General features: G+C 46.2%; 4 non-coding genes and 30 pseudogenes across 4 annotated transcripts; all 34 read right to left on the bottom strand.

Annotated features, from left to right (window-relative positions):
* Window positions 1-235: 235 nt before the first annotated feature.
* Window positions 236-354, bottom strand: LOC133565802 (5S ribosomal RNA; annotated as a pseudogene).
* A 368-nt stretch (window positions 355-722) lies between these two features.
* On the bottom strand, window positions 723-841 carry LOC133565023 (5S ribosomal RNA; annotated as a pseudogene).
* Window positions 842-1,205: 364 nt separating this feature from the next.
* Window positions 1,206-1,324, bottom strand: LOC133565728 (5S ribosomal RNA; annotated as a pseudogene).
* Window positions 1,325-1,692: 368 nt separating this feature from the next.
* On the bottom strand, window positions 1,693-1,811 carry LOC133567740 (5S ribosomal RNA). Its single transcript, XR_009809473.1, has one exon. It is a non-coding gene; the product is annotated as a 5S ribosomal RNA (ribosomal RNA).
* A 364-nt stretch (window positions 1,812-2,175) lies between these two features.
* On the bottom strand, window positions 2,176-2,294 carry LOC133565089 (5S ribosomal RNA; annotated as a pseudogene).
* A 364-nt stretch (window positions 2,295-2,658) lies between these two features.
* LOC133566816 (5S ribosomal RNA) lies at window positions 2,659-2,777 on the bottom strand (annotated as a pseudogene).
* Window positions 2,778-3,142: 365 nt separating this feature from the next.
* Window positions 3,143-3,261, bottom strand: LOC133565801 (5S ribosomal RNA; annotated as a pseudogene).
* Window positions 3,262-3,629: 368 nt separating this feature from the next.
* Window positions 3,630-3,748, bottom strand: LOC133565021 (5S ribosomal RNA; annotated as a pseudogene).
* A 365-nt stretch (window positions 3,749-4,113) lies between these two features.
* On the bottom strand, window positions 4,114-4,232 carry LOC133567044 (5S ribosomal RNA; annotated as a pseudogene).
* Window positions 4,233-4,600: 368 nt separating this feature from the next.
* LOC133566640 (5S ribosomal RNA) lies at window positions 4,601-4,719 on the bottom strand (annotated as a pseudogene).
* A 365-nt stretch (window positions 4,720-5,084) lies between these two features.
* Window positions 5,085-5,203, bottom strand: LOC133566688 (5S ribosomal RNA; annotated as a pseudogene).
* Window positions 5,204-5,567: 364 nt separating this feature from the next.
* On the bottom strand, window positions 5,568-5,686 carry LOC133566536 (5S ribosomal RNA; annotated as a pseudogene).
* Window positions 5,687-6,054: 368 nt separating this feature from the next.
* Window positions 6,055-6,173, bottom strand: LOC133567097 (5S ribosomal RNA; annotated as a pseudogene).
* A 364-nt stretch (window positions 6,174-6,537) lies between these two features.
* LOC133565073 (5S ribosomal RNA) lies at window positions 6,538-6,656 on the bottom strand. The gene has a single exon (XR_009809416.1). It is a non-coding gene; the product is annotated as a 5S ribosomal RNA (ribosomal RNA).
* Window positions 6,657-7,024: 368 nt separating this feature from the next.
* Window positions 7,025-7,143, bottom strand: LOC133566162 (5S ribosomal RNA; annotated as a pseudogene).
* A 364-nt stretch (window positions 7,144-7,507) lies between these two features.
* Window positions 7,508-7,626, bottom strand: LOC133565727 (5S ribosomal RNA; annotated as a pseudogene).
* A 368-nt stretch (window positions 7,627-7,994) lies between these two features.
* On the bottom strand, window positions 7,995-8,113 carry LOC133567618 (5S ribosomal RNA). Its single transcript, XR_009809462.1, has one exon. It is a non-coding gene; the product is annotated as a 5S ribosomal RNA (ribosomal RNA).
* A 364-nt stretch (window positions 8,114-8,477) lies between these two features.
* On the bottom strand, window positions 8,478-8,596 carry LOC133565088 (5S ribosomal RNA; annotated as a pseudogene).
* A 364-nt stretch (window positions 8,597-8,960) lies between these two features.
* On the bottom strand, window positions 8,961-9,079 carry LOC133566815 (5S ribosomal RNA; annotated as a pseudogene).
* A 365-nt stretch (window positions 9,080-9,444) lies between these two features.
* LOC133565799 (5S ribosomal RNA) lies at window positions 9,445-9,563 on the bottom strand (annotated as a pseudogene).
* Window positions 9,564-9,931: 368 nt separating this feature from the next.
* LOC133565020 (5S ribosomal RNA) lies at window positions 9,932-10,050 on the bottom strand (annotated as a pseudogene).
* Window positions 10,051-10,415: 365 nt separating this feature from the next.
* Window positions 10,416-10,534, bottom strand: LOC133567043 (5S ribosomal RNA; annotated as a pseudogene).
* A 364-nt stretch (window positions 10,535-10,898) lies between these two features.
* Window positions 10,899-11,017, bottom strand: LOC133566524 (5S ribosomal RNA; annotated as a pseudogene).
* Window positions 11,018-11,381: 364 nt separating this feature from the next.
* Window positions 11,382-11,500, bottom strand: LOC133567095 (5S ribosomal RNA; annotated as a pseudogene).
* A 368-nt stretch (window positions 11,501-11,868) lies between these two features.
* On the bottom strand, window positions 11,869-11,987 carry LOC133566161 (5S ribosomal RNA; annotated as a pseudogene).
* A 364-nt stretch (window positions 11,988-12,351) lies between these two features.
* On the bottom strand, window positions 12,352-12,470 carry LOC133565726 (5S ribosomal RNA; annotated as a pseudogene).
* A 368-nt stretch (window positions 12,471-12,838) lies between these two features.
* LOC133567465 (5S ribosomal RNA) lies at window positions 12,839-12,957 on the bottom strand. Its single transcript, XR_009809448.1, has one exon. It is a non-coding gene; the product is annotated as a 5S ribosomal RNA (ribosomal RNA).
* Window positions 12,958-13,321: 364 nt separating this feature from the next.
* LOC133565087 (5S ribosomal RNA) lies at window positions 13,322-13,440 on the bottom strand (annotated as a pseudogene).
* Window positions 13,441-13,804: 364 nt separating this feature from the next.
* Window positions 13,805-13,923, bottom strand: LOC133566814 (5S ribosomal RNA; annotated as a pseudogene).
* A 365-nt stretch (window positions 13,924-14,288) lies between these two features.
* Window positions 14,289-14,407, bottom strand: LOC133565798 (5S ribosomal RNA; annotated as a pseudogene).
* Window positions 14,408-14,775: 368 nt separating this feature from the next.
* Window positions 14,776-14,894, bottom strand: LOC133565019 (5S ribosomal RNA; annotated as a pseudogene).
* Window positions 14,895-15,259: 365 nt separating this feature from the next.
* LOC133567042 (5S ribosomal RNA) lies at window positions 15,260-15,378 on the bottom strand (annotated as a pseudogene).
* Window positions 15,379-15,742: 364 nt separating this feature from the next.
* Window positions 15,743-15,861, bottom strand: LOC133566512 (5S ribosomal RNA; annotated as a pseudogene).
* A 364-nt stretch (window positions 15,862-16,225) lies between these two features.
* On the bottom strand, window positions 16,226-16,344 carry LOC133567255 (5S ribosomal RNA; annotated as a pseudogene).
* Between the last annotated feature and the right edge of the window lie 120 nt (window positions 16,345-16,464).

The raw sequence follows: 16,464 nt of genomic DNA, 5'->3' as shown, positions 1-16,464 counted from the left end.
CTTGGCCCACTGTTAGCACTGAAGTGCCTTGAGGCACATGGGTGACTTTTGGCGACACTGCATATCTTGCTATAAATTTCAGACCGAGTCAAAACTAAACATGTTTTGGGTGGAGACCAGTGTTTTGTTTGGACGAGCATAAACGTAGCGTTTTGACAAGTGTGGCAAGTATCTATAGCCATTGTGACAAAAACAAAAGGGAGAAAGTGCGCCCTATACTGGGAGCATCGCTAAAAGCCTACAGCACCTGGTATTCCTAGGCAGTCTCCCATCCAAGTACTAACCAGGACCGACCCAGCTTAGCTTCCGAGCTCAGACGAGATCGGGCGATCTTCGGGTAGTATGGCCGTAAGCCGAGACGCAGTCCTCAGAATTCAATTTTTAAATGTGGCAAGCTGGTTGACAGGACCTTTCTGCAATGAGGTACACGTGTGTGATACAATAATCACTGCTCTTTTTCTCAGCCTATGTAACTCTTTGGACTTTTGCCCCACTGTTAGCACTGAAGTGCCTTGAGGCACATGGGTCACTGTTGGCGACACTGCAAATCTTGCTATAAATTTCAGACCGAGTCAAAACTAAACAAACATGTTTTGGGTGGAGACCAGCGGTTTGTTTGGACGAGCATAATGTAGCGTTTTGACAAGTGTGGCAAGTATCTATAGCCATTGTGAAAAAAACAAAAGGGAGAAAGTGTGCCCTATACTGGGAGCATCGCTAAAAGCCTACAGCACCTGGTATTCTTAGGCAGTCTCCCATCCAAGTACTAACCAGGCCAGACCCAGCTTAGCTTCCGAGATCAGACGAGATCGGGCGATCTTCGGGTAGTATGGCCGTAAGCCGAGAGGCAGTCCTCAGAATTCAATTTTTAAATGTGGCAAGCTGGTTGACAGGACCTTTCTGCAATGAGCTACACGTGTGTGATACAATAATCACTGCTCTTTTTCTCAGCCTATGTAACTCTTTGGACTTTTGCCCCATTGTTAGCACTGAAGTGCCTTGAGGCACATGGGTCACTGTTGGCGACACTGCAAATCTTGCTATAAATTTCAGACCGAGTCAAAACTAAACTTGTTTTGGGTGTAGAACAGCGTTTTGTTTGGACGAGCATAATGTAGCGTTTTGACAAGTGTGGCAAGTATCTATAGCCATTGTGACAAAAACAAAAGGGAGAAAGTGCACCCTATACTGGGAGCATCGCTAAAAGCCTACAGCACCTGGTATTCCTAGGCAGTCTCCCATCCAAGTACTAAGCAGGCCACACCCAGCTTAGCTTCCGAGATCAGACGAGATCGGGTGATCCTCGGGTAGTATGGCCGTAAGCCGAGAGGCAATCCTCAGAATTCAAATTTTAAATGTGGCAAGCTGGTTGACAGGACCTTTCTGCAATGAGCTACACGTGTGTGATACAATAATCACTGCTCTTTTTCTCAGCCTATGTAACTCTTTGGACTTTTGCCCCACTGTTAGCACTGAAGTGCCTTGAGGCACATGGGTCACTGTTGGCGACACTGCAAATCTTGCTATAAATTTCAGACCGAGTCAAAACTAAACAAACATGTTTTGGGTGGAGACCAGCGGTTTGTTTGGACGAGCATAATGTAGCGTTTTGACAAGTGTGGCAAGTATCTCTAGCCATTGTGAAAAAAACAAAAGGGAAAAAGTGCGCCCTATACTGGTAGCATCGCTAAAAGCCTACAGCACCTGGTATTCCTAGGCAGTCTCCCAACCAAGTACTAACCAGGCCTGACCCAACTTAGCTTCCGAGATCAGACGAGATCGGGCGATCTTCGGGTAGTATGGCCGTAAGCCGAGAGGCAGTCCTCAGAATTCAATTTTTAAATGTGGCAAGCTGGTTGACAGGACCATTCTGCAACGAGCTACACGTGTGTGATACAATAATCACTGCTCTTTTTCTCAATCTATGTAACTCTTTGTACTTTTGCCCCACTGTTAGCACTGAAGTGCCTTGAGGCACATGGGTCACTGTTGGCGACACTGCAAATCTTGCTATAAATTTCAGACCGAGTCAAAACTAAACTTGTTTTGGGTGTAGAACAGCGTTTTGTTTGGACGAGCATAATGTAGCGTTTTGACAAGTGTGGCAAGTATCTATAGCCATTGTGACAAAAACAAAAGGGAGAAAGTGCGCCCTATACTGGGAGCATCGCTAAAAGCCTACAGCACCTGGTGTTCCTAGGCAGTCTCCCATCCAAGTACTAACCAGGCCAGACCCAGCTTAGCTTCCGAGATCAGACGAGATCGGGTAATCTTCGGGTAGTATGGCCGTAAGCCGAGAGGCAATCCTCAGAATTCAATTTTTAAATGTGGCAAGCTGGTTGACAGGACAATTCTGCAATGAGCTACACTTGTGTGATACAATAATTACTGCTCTTTTTCTCAGCCTATGTAACTCTTTGGACTTTTGCCCCACTGTTAGCACTGAAGTGCCTTGAGGCACATGGGTCACTGTTGGCGACACTGCAAATCTTGCTATAAATTTCAGACCGAGTCAAAACTAAACATGTTTTGGGTGGAGACCAGCGTTTTGTTTGGACGAGCATAATGTAGCGTTTTGACAAGTGTGGCAAGTATCTATAGCCATTGTGAGAAAAACAAAAGGGAGAAAGTGCGCCCTATACTGGGAGCATCGCTAAAAGCCTACGGCACTTGGTATTCCTAGGCAGTCTCCCAACCAAGTACTAACCAGGCCACACCCAGCTTAGCTTCCGAGATCAGACGAGATCGGGCGATCTTCAGGTAGTATGGCCGTAAGCCGAGACGCAGTCCTCAGAATTCAATTTTTAAATGTGGCAAGCTGGTTGACAGGACCTTTCTGCAATGAGCTACACGTGTGTGATACAATAATCACTGCTCTTTTTCTCAGCCTATGTAACTCTTTGGACTCTTGGCCCACTGTTAGCACTGAAGTGCCTTGAGGCACATGGGTGACTTTTGGCGACACTGCATATCTTGCTATAAATTTCAGACCGAGTCAAAACTAAACATGTTTTGGGTGGAGACCAGTGTTTTGTTTGGACGAGCATAAACGTAGCGTTTTGACAAGTGTGGCAAGTATCTATAGCCATTGTGACAAAAACAAAAGGGAGAAAGTGCGCCCTATACTGGGAGCATCGCTAAAAGCCTACAGCACCTGGTATTCCTAGGCAGTCTCCCATCCAAGTACTAACCAGGACCGACCCAGCTTAGCTTCCGAGCTCAGACGAGATCGGGCGATCTTCGGGTAGTATGGCCGTAAGCCGAGACGCAGTCCTCAGAATTCAATTTTTAAATGTGGCAAGCTGGTTGACAGGACCTTTCTGCAATGAGGTACACGTGTGTGATACAATAATCACTGCTCTTTTTCTCAGCCTATGTAACTCTTTGGACTTTTGCCCCACTGTTAGCACTGAAGTGCCTTGAGGCACATGGGTCACTGTTGGCGACACTGCAAATCTTGCTATAAATTTCAGACCGAGTCAAAACTAAACAAACATGTTTTGGGTGGAGACCAGCGGTTTGTTTGGACGAGCATAATGTAGCGTTTTGACAAGTGTGGCAAGTATCTATAGCCATTGTGAAAAAAACAAAAGGGAGAAAGTGTGCCCTATACTGGGAGCATCGCTAAAAGCCTACAGCACCTGGTATTCTTAGGCAGTCTCCCATCCAAGTACTAACCAGGCCAGACCCAGCTTAGCTTCCGAGATCAGACGAGATCGGGCGATCTTCGGGTAGTATGGCCGTAAGCCGAGAGGCAGTCCTCAGAATTCAATTTTTAAATGTGGCAAGCTGGTTGACAGGACCTTTCTGCAATGAGCTACACGTGTGTGATACAATAATCACTGCTCTTTTTCTCAGCCTATGTAACTCTTTGGACTTTTGCCCCATTGTTAGCACTGAAGTGCCTTGAGGCACATGGGTCACTGTTGGCGACACTGCAAATCTTGCTATAAATTTCAGACCGAGTCAAAACTAAACATGTTTTGGGTGGAGACCAGTGTTTTGTTTGGACAAGCATAAACGTAGCGTTTTGACAAGTGTGGAAAGTATCTATTGCCATTGTGACAAAAACAAAAGGGAGAAAGTGCGCCCTATACTGGGAATATCGCTAAAAGCCTACAGCACCTGGTATTCCTAGGCAGTCTCCCATCCAAGTACTAACCAGACCAGACCCAGCTGAGCTTCCGAGCTCAGACGAGATCGGGCGATATTCGGGTAGTATGGCCGTAAGCCGAGACGCAGTCCTCAGACTTCAATTTTTAAATGTGGCAAGCTGGTTGACAGGACCTTTCTACAATGAGCTACACGTGTGTGATACAATAATCACTACTCTTTTTCTCAGCCTATGTATCTCTTTGGACTTTTGCCCCACTGTTAGCACTGAAGTGCCTTGAGGCACATGGGTCACTGTTGGCGACACTGCAAATCTTGCTATAAATTTCAGACCGAGTCAAAACTAAACAAACATGTTTTGGGTGGAGACCAGCGGTTTGTTTGGACGAGCATAATGTAGCGTTTTGACAAGTGTGGCAAGTATCTCTGGCCATTGTGACAAAAACAAAAGGGAGAAAGTGCGCCCTATACTGGGAGCATCGCTAAAAGCCTACAGCACTTGGTATTCCTAAGCAGTCTCCCAACCAAGTACTAACCAGGCCAGACCCAGCTTAGCTTCCGAGATCAGACGAGATCGGGCGATCTTCGGGTAGTATGGCCGTAAGCCGAGACGCAGTTCTCAGAATTCAATTTTTAAATGTGGCAAGCTGGTTGACAGGACCTTTCTGCAATGAGCTACACGTGTGTGATACAATAATCACTGCTCTTTTTCTCAATCTATGTAACTCTTTGGACTCTTGGCCCACTGTTAGCACTGAAGTGCCTTGAGGCACATGGGTGACTGTTGGCGACACTGCAAATCTTGCTATAAATTTCAGACCGAGTCAAAACTAAACATGTTTTGGGTGGAGACCAGTGTTTTGTTTGGACGAGCATAAATGTAGCGTTTTGACAAGTGTGGCAAGTATCTATAGCCATTGTGACAAAAACAAAAGGGAGAAAGTGCGTCCTATACTGGGAGCATCGCTAAAAGCCTGCAGCACCTGGTGTTCCTAGGCAGTCTCCCATCCAAGTACTAACCAGGCCAGACCCAGCTTAGCTTCCGAGCTCAGATGAGATCGGGCAATCTTCGGGTAGTATGGCCGTAAGCCGAGACGCAGTCCTCAGACTTCAATTTTTAAATGTGGGAAGCTGGTTGACAGGACCTTTCTGCAATAAGCTACACGTGTGTGATACAATAATCACTACTCTTTTTCTCAGCCTATGTAACTCTTTGGACTTTTGCCCCACTGTTAGCACTGAAGTGCCTTGAGGCACATGGGTCACTGTTGGCGACACTGCAAATCTTGCTATAAATTTCAGACCGAGTCAAAACTAAACATGTTTTGGGTGGAGACCAGCGTTTTGTTTGGACGAGCATAATGTAGCGTTTTGACAAGTGTGGCAAGTATCTATAGCCATTGTGACAAAAACAAAAGGGAGAAAGTGCGCCCTATACTAGGAGCATCGCTAAAAGCCTACAGCACCTGGTATTCCTAGGCAGTCTCCCATCCAAGTACTAACCAGGCCAGACCCAGCTTAGCTTCCGAGATCAGACGAGATCGGGCGATCTTCGGGTAGTATGGCCGTAAGCCGAGAGGCAGTCCTCAGAATTCAATTTTTAAATGTGGCAAGCTGGTTGACAGGACCTTTCTGCAATGAGCTACACGTGTGTGATACAATAATCACTGCTCTTTTTCTCAGCCTATGTAACTCTTTGGACTTTTGCCCCACTGTTAGCACTGACGTGCCTTGAGGCACATGGGTCACTGTTGGCGACACTGCAAATCTTGCTATAAATTTCAGACCGAGTCAAAACTAAACAAACATGTTTTGGGTGGAGACCAGCGGTTTGTTTGGACGAGCATAATGTAGCGTTTTGACAAGTGTGGCAAGTATCTCTAGCCATTGTGACAAAAACAAAAGGGAGAAAGTGCGCCCTATACTGGGAGCATCGCTAAAAGCCTACAGCACCTGGTATTCCTAGGCAGTCTCCCATCCAAGTACTAACCAGGCCAGACCCAGCTTAGCATCCGAGCTCAGACGAGATCTGGCGATCTTCGGGTAGTATGGCCGTAAGCCGAGACGCAGTCCTCAGACTTCAATTTTTAAATGTGGCAAGCTGGTTGACAGGACCTTTCTGCAATGAGCTACACGTGTGTGATACAATAATCACTACTCTTTTTCTCAGCCTATGTAACTCTTTGGACTTTTGCCCCACTGTTAGCACTGAAGAACCTTGAGGCACATGGGTCACTGTTGGCGACACTGCAAATCTTGCTATAAATTTCAGACCGAGTCAAAACTAAACATGTTTTGGGTGGAGACCAGCGTTTTGTTTGGACGAGCATAATGTAGCGTTTTGACAAGTGTGGCAAGTATCTATAGCCATTGTGACAAAAACAAAAGGGAGAAAGTGCGCCCTATACTGGGAGCATCGCTAAAAGCTTACAGCACCTGGTATTCCTAGGCAGTCTCCCATCCAAGTACTAACCAGGCCAGACCCAGCTTAGCTTCCGAGATCAGACGAGATCGGGCGATCTTCGGGTAGTATGGCCGTAAGCCGAGAGGCAGTCCTCAGAATTCAATTTTTAAATGTGGCAAGCTGGTTGACAGGACCTTTGTGCAATTAGCTACACGTGTGTGATACAATAATCACTGCTCTTTTTCTCAGCCTATGTAACTCTTTGGACTTTTGCCCCCCTGTTAGCACTGAAGTGCCTTGAGGCAGATGGGTCACTGTTGGCGACACTGCAAATCTTGCTATAAATTTCAGACCGAGTCAAAACTAAACAAACATGTTTTGGGTGGAGACCAGCGGTTTGTTTGGACGAGCATAATGTAGCGTTTTGACAAGTGTGGCAAGTATCTATAGCCATTTTGACAAAAACAAAAGGGAGAAAGTGCGCCCTATACTGGGAGCATCGCTAAATGCCTACAGCACCTGGTATTCCTAGGCAGTCTCCCATCCAAGTACTAACCAGGCCAGACCCAGCTTAGCTTCCGAGATCAGACAAGATCGGGCGATCTTCGGGTAGTATGGCCGTAAGCCGAGAGGCTGTCCTCAGAATTCAATTTTTAAATGTGGCAAGCTGGTTGACAGGACCTTTCTGCAATGAGCTACACGTGTGTGATACAATAATCACTGCTCTTTTTCTCAATCTATGTAACTCTTTGGACTTTTGCCCCACTGTTAGCACTGAAGTGCCTTGAGGCACATGGGTCACTGTTGGCGACACTGCAAATCTTGCTATAAATTTCAGACCGAGTCAAAACTAAACTTGTTTTGGGTGTAGAACAGCGTTTTGTTTGGACGAGCATAATGTAGCGTTTTGACAAGTGTGGCAAGTATCTATAGCCATTGTGACAAAAACAAAAGGGAGAAAGTGCACCCTATACTGGGAGCATCGCTAAAAGCCTACAGCACCTGGTATTCCTAGGCAGTCTCCCATCCAAGTACTAAGCAGGCCACACCCAGCTTAGCTTCCGAGATCAGACGAGATCGGGTGATCCTCGGGTAGTATGGCCGTAAGCCGAGAGGCAATCCTCAGAATTCAAATTTTAAATGTGGCAAGCTGGTTGACAGGACCTTTCTGCAATGAGCTACACGTGTGTGATACAATAATCACTGCTCTTTTTCTCAGCCTATGTAACTCTTTGGACTTTTGCCCCACTGTTAGCACTGAAGTGCCTTGAGGCACATGGGTCACTGTTGGCGACACTGCAAATCTTCCTATAAATTTCAGACCGAGTCAAAACTAAACAAACATGTTTTGGGTGGAGACCAGCGGTTTGTTTGGACGAGCATAATGTAGCGTTTTGACAAGTGTGGCAAGTATCTCTAGCCATTGTGAAAAAAACAAAAGGGAGAAAGTGCGCCCTATACTGGTAGCATCGCTAAAAGCCTACAGCACCTGGTATTCCTAGGCAGTCTCCCAACCAAGTACTAACCAGGCCTGACCCAACTTAGCTTCCGAGATCAGACGAGATCGGGCGATCTTCGGGTAGTATGGCCGTAAGCCGAGAGGCAGTCCTCAGAATTCAATTTTTAAATGTGGCAAGCTGGTTGACAGGACCATTCTGCAACGAGCTACACGTGTGTGATACAATAATCAATGCTCTTTTTCTCAATCTATGTAACTCTTTGTACTTTTGCCCCACTGTTAGCACTGAAGTGCCTTGAGGCACATGGGTCACTGTTGGCGACACTGCAAATCTTGCTATAAATTTCAGACCGAGTCAAAACTAAACTTGTTTTGGGTGTAGAACAGCGTTTTGTTTGGACGAGCATAATGTAGCGTTTTGACAAGTGTGGCAAGTATCTATAGCCATTGTGACAAAAACAAAAGGGAGAAAGTGCGCCCTATACTGGGAGCATCGCTAAAAGCCTACAGCACCTGGTGTTCCTAGGCAGTCTCCCATCCAAGTACTAACCAGGCCAGACCCAGCTTAGCTTCCGAGATCAGACGAGATCGGGTAATCTTCGGGTAGTATGGCCGTAAGCCGAGAGGCAATCCTCAGAATTCAATTTTTAAATGTGGCAAGCTGGTTGACAGGACAATTCTGCAATGAGCTACACTTGTGTGATACAATAATTACTGCTCTTTTTCTCAGCCTATGTAACTCTTTGGACTTTTGCCCCACTGTTAGCACTGAAGTGCCTTGAGGCACATGGGTCACTGTTGGCGACACTGCAAATCTTGCTATAAATTTCAGACCGAGTCAAAACTAAACATGTTTTGGGTGGAGACCAGCGTTTTGTTTGGACGAGCATAATGTAGCGTTTTGACAAGTGTGGCAAGTATCTATAGCCATTGTGAGAAAAACAAAAGGGAGAAAGTGCGCCCTATACTGGGAGCATCGCTAAAAGCCTACGGCACTTGGTATTCCTAGGCAGTCTCCCAACCAAGTACTAACCAGGCCACACCCAGCTTAGCTTCCGAGATCAGACGAGATCGGGCGATCTTCAGGTAGTATGGCCGTAAGCCGAGACGCAGTCCTCAGAATTCAATTTTTAAATGTGGCAAGCTGGTTGACAGGACCTTTCTGCAATGAGCTACACGTGTGTGATACAATAATCACTGCTCTTTTTCTCAGCCTATGTAACTCTTTGGACTCTTGGCCCACTGTTAGCACTGAAGTGCCTTGAGGCACATGGGTGACTTTTGGCGACACTGCATATCTTGCTATAAATTTCAGACCGAGTCAAAACTAAACATGTTTTGGGTGGAGACCAGTGTTTTGTTTGGACGAGCATAAACGTAGCGTTTTGACAAGTGTGGCAAGTATCTATAGCCATTGTGACAAAAACAAAAGGGAGAAAGTGCGCCCTATACTGGGAGCATCGCTAAAAGCCTACAGCACCTGGTATTCCTAGGCAGTCTCCCATCCAAGTACTAACCAGGACCGACCCAGCTTAGCTTCCGAGCTCAGACGAGATCGGGCGATCTTCGGGTAGTATGGCCGTAAGCCGAGACGCAGTCCTCAGAATTCAATTTTTAAATGTGGCAAGCTGGTTGACAGGACCTTTCTGCAATGAGGTACACGTGTGTGATACAATAATCACTGCTCTTTTTCTCAGCCTATGTAACTCTTTGGACTTTTGCCCCACTGTTAGCACTGAAGTGCCTTGAGGCACATGGGTCACTGTTGGCGACACTGCAAATCTTGCTATAAATTTCAGACCGAGTCAAAACTAAACAAACATGTTTTGGGTGGAGACCAGCGGTTTGTTTGGACGAGCATAATGTAGCGTTTTGACAAGTGTGGCAAGTATCTATAGCCATTGTGAAAAAAACAAAAGGGAGAAAGTGTGCCCTATACTGGGAGCATCGCTAAAAGCCTACAGCACCTGGTATTCTTAGGCAGTCTCCCATCCAAGTACTAACCAGGCCAGACCCAGCTTAGCTTCCGAGATCAGACGAGATCGGGCGATCTTCGGGTAGTATGGCCGTAAGCCGAGAGGCAGTCCTCAGAATTCAATTTTTAAATGTGGCAAGCTGGTTGACAGGACCTTTCTGCAATGAGCTACACGTGTGTGATACAATAATCACTGCTCTTTTTCTCAGCCTATGTAACTCTTTGGACTTTTGCCCCATTGTTAGCACTGAAGTGCCTTGAGGCACATGGGTCACTGTTGGCGACACTGCAAATCTTGCTATAAATTTCAGACCGAGTCAAAACTAAACATGTTTTGGGTGGAGACCAGTGTTTTGTTTGGACAAGCATAAACGTAGCGTTTTGACAAGTGTGGAAAGTATCTATTGCCATTGTGACAAAAACAAAAGGGAGAAAGTGCGCCCTATACTGGGAATATCGCTAAAAGCCTACAGCACCTGGTATTCCTAGGCAGTCTCCCATCCAAGTACTAACCAGACCAGACCCAGCTGAGCTTCCGAGCTCAGACGAGATCGGGCGATATTCGGGTAGTATGGCCGTAAGCCGAGACGCAGTCCTCAGACTTCAATTTTTAAATGTGGCAAGCTGGTTGACAGGACCTTTCTACAATGAGCTACACGTGTGTGATACAATAATCACTACTCTTTTTCTCAGCCTATGTATCTCTTTGGACTTTTGCCCCACTGTTAGCACTGAAGTGCCTTGAGGCACATGGGTCACTGTTGGCGACACTGCAAATCTTGCTATAAATTTCAGACCGAGTCAAAACTAAACTTGTTTTGGGTGTAGAACAGCGTTTTGTTTGGACGAGCATAATGTAGCGTTTTGACAAGTGTGGCAAGTATCTATAGCCATTGTGACAAAAACAAAAGGGAGAAAGTGCGCCCTATACTGGGAGCATCGCTAAAAGCCTACAGCACCTGGTATTCCTAGGCAGTCTCCCATCCAAGTACTAACCAGGCCAGACCCAGCTTAGCTTCCGAGATCAGACGAGATCGGGCGATCTTCGGGTAGTATGGCCGTAAGCCGAGAGGCAATCCCTGAATTCAATTTTTAAATGTGGCAAGCTGGTTGACAGGACCTTTCTGCAATGAGCTACACGTGTGTGATACAATAATCACTGCTCTTTTTCTCAGCCTATGTAACTCTTTGGACTTTTGCCCCGATGTTAGCACTGAAGTGCCTTGAGGCACATGGGTCACTGTTGGCGACACTGCAAATCTTGCTATAAATTTCAGACCGAATCAAAACTAAACATTTTTTGGGTGGAGACCAGTGTTTTGTTTGGACAAGCATAAACGTAGCGTTTTGACAAGTGTGGCAAGTATCTATAGCCATTGTGACAAAAACAAAAGGGAGAAAGTGCGCCCTATACTGGGAGCATCGCTAAAAGCCTACAGCACCTGGTATTCCTAGGCAGTCTCCCATCCAAGTACTAACCAGGCCAGACCCAGCTTAGCATCCGAGCTCAGACGAGATCTGGCGATCTTCGGGTAGTATGGCCGTAAGCCGAGACGCAGTCCTCAGACTTCAATTTTTAAATGTGGCAAGCTGGTTGACAGGACCTTTCTGCAATGAGCTACACGTGTGTGATACAATAATCACTACTCTTTTTCTCAGCCTATGTAACTCTTTGGACTTTTGCCCCCCTGTTAGCACTGAAGTGCCTTGAGGCAGATGGGTCACTGTTGGCGACACTGCAAATCTTGCTATAAATTTCAGACCGAGTCAAAACTAAACAAACATGTTTTGGGTGGAGACCAGCGGTTTGTTTGGACGAGCATAATGTAGCGTTTTGACAAGTGTGGCAAGTATCTATAGCCATTTTGACAAAAACAAAAGGGAGAAAGTGCGCCCTATACTGGGAGCATCGCTAAATGCCTACAGCACCTGGTATTCCTAGGCAGTCTCCCATCCAAGTACTAACCAGGCCAGACCCAGCTTAGCTTCCGAGATCAGACAAGATCGGGCGATCTTCGGGTAGTATGGCCGTAAGCCGAGAGGCTGTCCTCAGAATTCAATTTTTAAATGTGGCAAGCTGGTTGACAGGACCTTTCTGCAATGAGCTACACGTGTGTGATACAATAATCACTGCTCTTTTTCTCAATCTATGTAACTCTTTGGACTTTTGCCCCACTGTTAGCACTGAAGTGCCTTGAGGCACATGGGTCACTGTTGGCGACACTGCAAATCTTGCTATAAATTTCAGACCGAGTCAAAACTAAACTTGTTTTGGGTGTAGAACAGCGTTTTGTTTGGACGAGCATAATGTAGCGTTTTGACAAGTGTGGCAAGTATCTATAGCCATTGTGACAAAAACAAAAGGGAGAAAGTGCACCCTATACTGGGAGCATCGCTAAAAGCCTACAGCACCTGGTATTCCTAGGCAGTCTCCCATCCAAGTACTAAGCAGGCCACACCCAGCTTAGCTTCCGAGATCAGACGAGATCGGGTGATCCTCGGGTAGTATGGCCGTAAGCCGAGAGGCAATCCTCAGAATTCAAATTTTAAATGTGGCAAGCTGGTTGACAGGACCTTTCTGCAATGAGCTACACGTGTGTGATACAATAATCACTGCTCTTTTTCTCAGCCTATGTAACTCTTTGGACTTTTGCCCCACTGTTAGCACTGAAGTGCCTTGAGGCACATGGGTCACTGTTGGCGACACTGCAAATCTTCCTATAAATTTCAGACCGAGTCAAAACTAAACAAACATGTTTTGGGTGGAGACCAGCGGTTTGTTTGGACGAGCATAATGTAGCGTTTTGACAAGTGTGGCAAGTATCTCTAGCCATTGTGAAAAAAACAAAAGGGAGAAAGTGCGCCCTATACTGGTAGCATCGCTAAAAGCCTACAGCACCTGGTATTCCTAGGCAGTCTCCCAACCAAGTACTAACCAGGCCTGACCCAACTTAGCTTCCGAGATCAGACGAGATCGGGCGATCTTCGGGTAGTATGGCCGTAAGCCGAGAGGCAGTCCTCAGAATTCAATTTTTAAATGTGGCAAGCTGGTTGACAGGACCATTCTGCAACGAGCTACACGTGTGTGATACAATAATCAATGCTCTTTTTCTCAATCTATGTAACTCTTTGTACTTTTGCCCCACTGTTAGCACTGAAGTGCCTTGAGGCACATGGGTCACTGTTGGCGACACTGCAAATCTTGCTATAAATTTCAGACCGAGTCAAAACTAAACTTGTTTTGGGTGTAGAACAGCGTTTTGTTTGGACGAGCATAATGTAGCGTTTTGACAAGTGTGGCAAGTATCTATAGCCATTGTGACAAAAACAAAAGGGAGAAAGTGCGCCCTATACTGGGAGCATCGCTAAAAGCCTACAGCACCTGGTGTTCCTAGGCAGTCTCCCATCCAAGTACTAACCAGGCCAGACCCAGCTTAGCTTCCGAGATCAGACGAGATCGGGTAATCTTCGGGTAGTATGGCCGTAAGCCGAGAGGCAATCCTCAGAATTCAATTTTTAAATGTGGCAAGCTGGTTGACAGGACAATTCTGCAATGAGCTACACTTGTGTGATACAATAATTACTGCTCTTTTTCTCAGCCTATGTAACTCTTTGGACTTTTGCCCCACTGTTAGCACTGAAGTGCCTTGAGGCACATGGGTCACTGTTGGCGACACTGCAAATCTTGCTATAAATTTCAGACCGAGTCAAAACTAAACATGTTTTGGGTGGAGACCAGCGTTTTGTTTGGACGAGCATAATGTAGCGTTTTGACAAGTGTGGCAAGTATCTATAGCCATTGTGAGAAAAACAAAAGGGAGAAAGTGCGCCCTATACTGGGAGCATCGCTAAAAGCCTACGGCACTTGGTATTCCTAGGCAGTCTCCCAACCAAGTACTAACCAGGCCACACCCAGCTTAGCTTCCGAGATCAGACGAGATCGGGCGATCTTCAGGTAGTATGGCCGTAAGCCGAGACGCAGTCCTCAGAATTCAATTTTTAAATGTGGCAAGCTGGTTGACAGGACCTTTCTGCAATGAGCTACACGTGTGTGATACAATAATCACTGCTCTTTTTCTCAGCCTATGTAACTCTTTGGACTCTTGGCCCACTGTTAGCACTGAAGTGCCTTGAGGCACATGGGTGACTTTTGGCGACACTGCATATCTTGCTATAAATTTCAGACCGAGTCAAAACTAAACATGTTTTGGGTGGAGACCAGTGTTTTGTTTGGACGAGCATAAACGTAGCGTTTTGACAAGTGTGGCAAGTATCTATAGCCATTGTGACAAAAACAAAAGGGAGAAAGTGCGCCCTATACTGGGAGCATCGCTAAAAGCCTACAGCACCTGGTATTCCTAGGCAGTCTCCCATCCAAGTACTAACCAGGACCGACCCAGCTTAGCTTCCGAGCTCAGACGAGATCGGGCGATCTTCGGGTAGTATGGCCGTAAGCCGAGACGCAGTCCTCAGAATTCAATTTTTAAATGTGGCAAGCTGGTTGACAGGACCTTTCTGCAATGAGGTACACGTGTGTGATACAATAATCACTGCTCTTTTTCTCAGCCTATGTAACTCTTTGGACTTTTGCCCCACTGTTAGCACTGAAGTGCCTTGAGGCACATGGGTCACTGTTGGCGACACTGCAAATCTTGCTATAAATTTCAGACCGAGTCAAAACTAAACAAACATGTTTTGGGTGGAGACCAGCGGTTTGTTTGGACGAGCATAATGTAGCGTTTTGACAAGTGTGGCAAGTATCTATAGCCATTGTGAAAAAAACAAAAGGGAGAAAGTGTGCCCTATACTGGGAGCATCGCTAAAAGCCTACAGCACCTGGTATTCTTAGGCAGTCTCCCATCCAAGTACTAACCAGGCCAGACCCAGCTTAGCTTCCGAGATCAGACGAGATCGGGCGATCTTCGGGTAGTATGGCCGTAAGCCGAGAGGCAGTCCTCAGAATTCAATTTTTAAATGTGGCAAGCTGGTTGACAGGACCTTTCTGCAATGAGCTACACGTGTGTGATACAATAATCACTGCTCTTTTTCTCAGCCTATGTAACTCTTTGGACTTTTGCCCCATTGTTAGCACTGAAGTGCCTTGAGGCACATGGGTCACTGTTGGCGACACTGCAAATCTTGCTATAAATTTCAGACCGAGTCAAAACTAAACATGTTTTGGGTGGAGACCAGTGTTTTGTTTGGACAAGCATAAACGTAGCGTTTTGACAAGTGTGGAAAGTATCTATTGCCATTGTGACAAAAACAAAAGGGAGAAAGTGCGCCCTATACTGGGAATATCGCTAAAAGCCTACAGCACCTGGTATTCCTAGGCAGTCTCCCATCCAAGTACTAACCAGACCAGACCCAGCTGAGCTTCCGAGCTCAGACGAGATCGGGCGATATTCGGGTAGTATGGCCGTAAGCCGAGACGCAGTCCTCAGACTTCAATTTTTAAATGTGGCAAGCTGGTTGACAGGACCTTTCTACAATGAGCTACACGTGTGTGATACAATAATCACTACTCTTTTTCTCAGCCTATGTATCTCTTTGGACTTTTGCCCCACTGTTAGCACTGAAGTGCCTTGAGGCACATGGGTCACTGTTGGCGACACTGCAAATCTTGCTATAAATTTCAGACCGAGTCAAAACTAAACTTGTTTTGGGTGTAGAACAGCGTTTTGTTTGGACGAGCATAATGTAGCGTTTTGACAAGTGTGGCAAGTATCTATAGCCATTGTGACAAAAACAAAAGGGAGAAAGTGCGCCCTATACTGGGAGCATCGCTAAAAGCCTACAGCACCTGGTATTCCTAGGCAGTCTCCCATCCAAGTACTAACCAGGCCAGACCCAGCTTAGCTTCCGAGATCAGACGAGATCGGGCGATCTTCGGGTAGTATGGCCGTAAGCCGAGAGGCAATCCCTGAATTCAATTTTTAAATGTGGCAAGCTGGTTGACAGGACCTTTCTGCAATGAGCTACACGTGTGTGATACAATAATCACTGCTCTTTTTCTCAGCCTATGTAACTCTTTGGACTTTTGCCCCACTGTTAGCACTGAAGTGCCTTGAGGCACATGGGTCACTGTTGGCGACACTGCAAATCTTGCTATAAATTTCAGACCGAATCAAAACTAAACATTTTTTGGGTGGAGACCAGTGTTTTGTTTGGACAAGCATAAACGTAGCGTTTTGACAAGTGTGGCAAGTATCTATAGCCATTGTGACAAAAACAAAAGGGAGAAAGTGCGCCCTATACTGGGAGCATCGCTAAAAGCCTACAGCACCTGGTATTCCTAGGCAGTCTCCCATCCAAGTACTAACCAGGCAAGACCCAGCTTAGCTTCAGAGCTCAGACGAGATCGGGCGATCTTCGGGTAGTATGGCCGTAAGCCGAGACGCAGTCCTCAGACTTCAATTTTTAAATGTGGGAAGCTGGTTGACAGGACCTTTCTGCAATGAGCTACACGTGTGTGATACAATAATCACTACTCTTTTTCTCAGCCTATGTAAC

The sequence above is a fragment of the Nerophis ophidion genome, linkage group LG13, assembly GCF_033978795.1.
Source record: "Nerophis ophidion isolate RoL-2023_Sa linkage group LG13, RoL_Noph_v1.0, whole genome shotgun sequence".
In the NCBI taxonomy this organism is placed as follows: domain Eukaryota; kingdom Metazoa; phylum Chordata; class Actinopteri; order Syngnathiformes; family Syngnathidae; genus Nerophis; species Nerophis ophidion.
Note: the sequence above shows the minus strand (reverse complement) of the source record. Positions and strands in the feature narration are given on the sequence as shown.